This window comes from Geospiza fortis, unplaced genomic scaffold (assembly GCF_000277835.1).
Source record: "Geospiza fortis unplaced genomic scaffold, GeoFor_1.0 scaffold327, whole genome shotgun sequence".
In the NCBI taxonomy this organism is placed as follows: Eukaryota; Metazoa; Chordata; class Aves; order Passeriformes; family Thraupidae; genus Geospiza; species Geospiza fortis.
In genome coordinates this window covers 2412571-2418879 of record NW_005054410.1, presented here as the reverse complement: position 1 = coordinate 2418879, position 6309 = coordinate 2412571, and positions in this window count along the sequence as shown.

The window sequence follows — 6309 nt, the reverse complement described above, 5'->3', positions numbered from 1 at the left end:
TAATAACTTACTCAAAGTTTTCCTCAACAGAAAGCCTAATTATTTTTCTTTTCCACTCTAAACTGAAAGAGTGACTTTCCAAACTCTTAAAACCCCATGCAAAACCCCAGTATTTTCTCTCTTCACAAGATCTGTAACAGCCCTAGCTTGCTTCTGTAAAAGGCAAGTACTGGCCACATTCAACAAAAGGGCCTCCTATGTACAGCTCAGGGCAGCCATAAACATACACCAGCCTTATGGATTTGGTAATCTAGTTAAAAATAATCCTGTTTCATAAAAAAGGAAGAAGTAGATACGAAGAAGTTTCACTGTATATAAGATATGTCACTATTTTAGTCTAAAGCCTGTGGTTTGTCAAACTTCTCCACCTTTTTTAGCCGAAAAAAGGTTGAATCACCGTTGTCAGACAGTCTCTGAGCAGCTGCAGGCTGTGCTCCAGTAGCACATTCCCAATCCCACATCAGGTAATACTGCAGTGTAGGTGCAGTCCTTAGGTGGCAAATGCCCTTTCCACAGGTATCTCAGCTCTGAGTAAAGTGTAAAACAGAAAGGAGTCAGAAATTTCCCTTTCCCCTCTATTGTGGACACTAATAGGGGAACCACTTCCCATGCTGCCATGCAGTGTGTATCTCCCTACAAACAAAGAGCACTTGCTATTCTTGAGCATCAAGAGTAAGAAAAACCCAGACATGAACCAGTATGGACTTTCCATTGTTGTTCTCTGGCAGCTATCAGGCAGATCTTCTCCCATCCCATACAGTAGTGCATGTAGAGACCTGTTCCATCCTCTTAATATCACCAGCATTCAGAAAGAAAACCGACCACAGTTCAATTACAAAAGCCATTGTGTTACAGTATAATGACATCATCAAAACAGCAGCAGTGAATGCAGCAGCAAGAAGTCATCATCAGCTCAAACCCTGTATGGCAACACAGACAGTGCACACTACTCTGAGAGGCATCAACTTCTGTTATATCCATCATGTATCTACTCCAACATTTCACCATTTTCATTCATCTCAAAAAACCCCCTCCAAAATTAGAGACTTAGGGAGGAAATTCCTTGAGTGTTTCTTTCCACTGTGTCTGCTTGGGAGGAAGAAATGGGATTTGTGTTGATGTAGATCTCTGTATCCTGTGCAAAGAGAGTCAATCAGACTCACAATTCATCCAGCAAGGCAACTGAAAAGGCAACAATCTAAACCCTTATATTTAGGGCAACATATACATAAATACAGAAGATTTGCATCTCTTAAGAGGTGTCCAAAAAATGCAGCAAACTTGGGTACCTCCATTGTTTTGTCTGTCAATTAGTAAGGAATTGAAGGGTTGGCTGCATATACCATTTACCCCTCAACTTCCTTCAAGCTTCTGAAAAATGCAACTTTTTCCTTCAGCTCAGTTTGATCAGGAGCAAGTTGGGCCTCTAGCTATTAGTGGCATTCTTATCTGTTTTTACTTTGTTTTTACTTTACAATTTTAGATAAAAGATAGCTGTTCCAGAGAACTGGATTCTTCTCTTGATTAGCTACATTTTTGTTAAGAGTTCTATTGGGAATGAGTTCCCATATTGTAATTTTTAAACTTGCCACTTGCAGTGTGGGGGTGTCTGCAGCAACACAACAGAGAAAGCATCTCCTTGGAAATACTGAGCTAAATTCTGCGGTGCCATAGAGGCATTTCTTGGCTAAAACACAGGAATGGCTATGGCTTGAACCCCATGGAGCCTAAGAAGATTTCACCCAAGTACAGACTTCATTGGGATTAAGACAAGTATGAGCCACACCAGCACCGGGAGAGCAACCGTCACTTGATGCTGTACAGTGCAGGGATTGTAACGATTATACATCTTCTAATCCTGCTTCCTTCTGGCAAAACAATAGATTTACTATGACTTTATGGCCACTGTGTGTCAATCAGTTGGGTTTCCATCACCAGCATTCCTCCCTCACCACTGGCACGTTGCTGCCACTTGGCCATAAGCCGCAGGCTAAACCCTTTCGTGCTGTGGAGTTTGATTTGGGCAGGAGGAGCAGCCCAGCTCACGTGCCCCTCTTGGAAGTGCACAGGGCTGCGGTTGAACATCTTGTTTTTTCATTTGCTATAGACATTTGTTCTTGCAGCTGACCATGTGCAGGAGAATTTGCTCATGTTCCAGGAAAGGACAGCTGCACCACAAATTACCTTAAACCTCCTTGCTCCAGGGATTATCTGGGTACAGTGAAGTGTGTGTATCCTAGGGCAGGGGTCTTTTCTTACTATAAACAGAGTTATTAACCTCTTATTTACCAAAAATGTTTATAAGCTCAGTAATGGAGACAGTTTGGATATCAGTAGTGACTTCTTCCTGGCAATAATTTCTTGGAAGGTCCATCCATTTGCACTCACAGGCTGGTTTTCTTGACTACTTCTTTTTTTCCAAGACTTACATCTGCCACTAGCTGCCTGTCCTTAGGGGACAACATGCACCTGATGGGGATGACTGCAGCAGGACTGATGGCTCCAGCCCCTCTTTGCCATGTTCCCTTCTTGGATCCTGCTGCAGTAAGCTCCCAGAAGTCTTCCAGAAGCCTTACTGAGCTAACTCTACAGTAGCTATGCCAAGCATGTCTTGGCTGTTAGCACACTTATCTTGGCATTTACGGGATATGGAGGAGCATCATTAAAGCCAAAGACAATTCAAAGAAACATTTCCACCTCTAAATTTGTAAGCATCCCTCCAGCAACAGAGCAGCTACAGAAATAAATCTAGGTGCAGGCAGCAAGAAGTGTCACCAGCTGACTGCTGACTGTTCAGCACCAGGTGAGGAACCAGGCAAGGGAAAGGCCAAGACAAAGGTCCAACCAACTTTTCACAAACCTAAGTTATGATAAAGACATAGCTCTATGGACCTTCAAGACCTCCATAGCAGCTATTTGAAATAAATTCCATTAGTCTTCTGTTTTTCTCCTTTTATGTTTTCCTTTCATGCAGACATTTTCAATGCAAAGAGTCTTTGTACACGTAGCTCATGTAATACTGTGTTGCTTGCCTCTGGCTGAGATCCATGTACTGCCTTTTCACTCCTGCTCCAAACCCAGTTCCTGCACTTTGACACTGCAGCAAATCCTCTACTGCTACTACAAACAGCCCTACCCATTCTCAAGAGCAGGGGTCCTGGCTCACTCCCCTCCAAGTTCTCCCTCTATTTAAAGCATCACAATAAATGAGAAGTTGACATTTCTAACTCATGCACAAACACACTCATTATACGAAACATGAATCTCCAAGTAATAAGCTAAAACAAGAATTAAAATAATAGAAAGGGACCTCAACGGGGCCCCTCCATAGAGTGTTCCCTGTTTTAACATCAAAAATGCATTTGTGCAATTAAAATATGTATCTTCAAACTCTAAATAGGACTTGAGGGGAAATTTCATGCATTCTCCAGCTCTTCATTTGTAACTGGATGCCAATAAAAAGGCCTGGAAACACATGCCAATTGAAAACCTGAACCGTAAGAGATACCGTGCAAATAAAAAAAAATACTAAATTGAATATACATTAATATCTCTTCCTAGGCATCTCAGTGTGCCTATTAATCAGTCTCATAATTTTTTTAAAGACAGCTAAAATCTCATCTATAGATACCAACAGACAGCCAAACACAGGACAGATTTAGGAAAACATTTTTTAAATGCAAAAAGCACTCTAGCTATATCCTCCTCAAAGTTAGAAATTAGATTCCAGCTGTCAAGGTAAAAATTAATAACATCTTCTTTTTAAAGAAACAAACAAGCAAAGACACAAAAAACCAAACTATAAAACAAACCCAAAAACAATCCTATTCAGCTTCTAACCAATGAAAAAAGCTGTCTAAAGTGGTTTTCAACATTTTTAATCATAAGCTGCCCTGATATAAGTAGTTGTGACCCTCCACGTTCAGTGCCACAATGTGATCTGGCAACAAGCTGACTGTCCTGTGTAGAGCCAAACACTTCCCACACCCAGATAATCCTGTATTTAATTTTTAGGCCACTCTTCCATTTATAACACTCATTATCCATAACTTTGAGCTATTTGCATACATCTCACAGTTTCAAGATCTTACCTAATAAAAGTAAGGCTATCACTACACATTAATTCATCAAAGCTTTTGCAAGTACAAGCTGTAGCATCTTTCTAGGAAGTGTTTCCATTTGTTCCATAACTTTCACTCTGATTGCAGGTTGCATTATCACTGTGATGTTTTTTATGTAGGATGTATATTGTATTACACTCCTAGGAGTCAAGGGTTAGATATTGCTGGGAAAACTATGCAACACAAATTCCTGAAGTGTACTGGCAGCCACAGCCACATCAAAACCAGTCTAAAAATAAGTCAATTTGCTTTGGTCCAGAAAGCAAAGTACCAACACCAGCTCGTTGACACAATCTTCCTTCCATGACACCAAACAAGCCAGAATCACTATCTGCAAAAGAAGAAAGCACAAATCCATGCCCTCGGGTATAGTAGTAATTTATGAACTTGAAAGCATATTTGAAAATAAAATGTCAGCTGTGTCTCTGATATTAGAGTCTCAGTCTGTTTTTATGTCACCACAGAGTCCTGCCTCTCAGTGTCTGAGGCTGTCTGTGGTGTCTGTAAGCTGCATACAAATTTCTCTCTAAGATACTCCAAAAACCAATCTGGTAACCAGTAGACCAGACCCCTTTTTGGTCTCTTGAAAAAATCCCAAGCAAAAACCAAAACCAAACCAGACCCCCCCAAAAAAACAACCAACACCAAAACAAACCACATTTGTACTAGTATTCTTTTGTACCACATGAGCTAGAGAAAATTCTTCAATTTTTCTCATCACTGCTTTCCACTACAGCATGTAGGGAAGTCCAAGACCCTGGGAGGCACCAGCCCTGTTCACATTGCTTTGGAACAGTTTCCTTTTCACTGGGAAGTATGGAACAGGGAATATCTCTGACCTGGAGCAGATGGACCCACCACCCTTACCAAAACTGCCAACTCTATTCTTCTGCCACCAGAGCAGAACATCTGCAAGGAGACCAAACTGTATCTATTCTGCCTTTTACCCTTTAAAGCCTTTTTCTCCTCAAGTAAGTTGCACTGGTCTAACGGGGATCAGCCAATGCTTTTCCAAAAAAAAAAATTTATCCTTACTGATTCAATACAGACCATCATGTGGGGATGGGGAGGAACTATCTGCAATCTGGCAGTCCTTTCATGGTGGATCAGATGATTCAGAAAAGAAGTAGTATCTTAGACTGTAATGGATACATTTGAGTTGGTATCAGTCTTTGTACAATCTTTGTGTACATTAACCGTGTATTCACAGACTAAGTTTTTCTGGATACTGCACTTGTGAAAATATATATTTCCACTTGTGCTGGAAATATTCATTGATCAGTCCACAGTTTCCCACAAGCCTCCATGCTATAAAAAGCCTACATCTCTCACTCTGTCAGTCTCAGTTTCCCTTTCCCTCTGTACAAGAAAGGGCCCCCCAAACAGCTGGCACAGACTCCCATTTCTAGATACTGTATTTCCATACAAGGTCCCAAAAAGCAGGGAGAGGGACAGAATGTCCTCAGGCTCCTGCAGGAAGGGGAGAAGCTGTATTTCACCAAGGAACATATCATGTCCTCCACCCAAGGCAGAAAGGGACATGAAACTTCAGCGGCTGGGGGGAAATCCCTGTGTCTGAATGAGACTGGAAAGAGTTTCACTTCCTGAGAAAGTCTTCTGGGGTGAGGAAGAGGGAAGAGATGGAGATTAATTGTTTTTTTCTCTCCTAGAGACTTTGGAGTAAGAAAGAAAACATTTGTTCAGCTGGGATGACAAAGAGCCTGAAGTCCATGCTGTAGGTGCATTTGTTCCATTACCAGGCAGTTTCATATTTAAGAAACAGAAGCTATAGAATGCATAATGATTTTTATTCCCAGGAAGGAGCATAAGGATATTAATGACCCTCAGACAGCTCTGGTGGAAAACGGTGAGAGAGGCTTCTCACATGCACATCCACAGGGAGCAGGGCCCCACACTGCACTGGGGCAGCCAAGGGCAGAATTCACCTTCCTGATATCCCTGTGGTTATCTCATGCTTGTGATGCAGCAAAGCAGAAAGGTGCCCCTTCCAGAAGAGCCATTTGAGGAGAGCCTGAAGCACATCTCAGAGCCCATTTTGAAATATTCACCTTTGGACTCACCAGCACCTGACAGGACCCTCTTAACCATGGCAGCTCTGTGCAGAGCACACGAGATGCCACCGGGCTGTTCAATGGCAGCAGGGCATCCAAACCTTCCCAGCGCATCC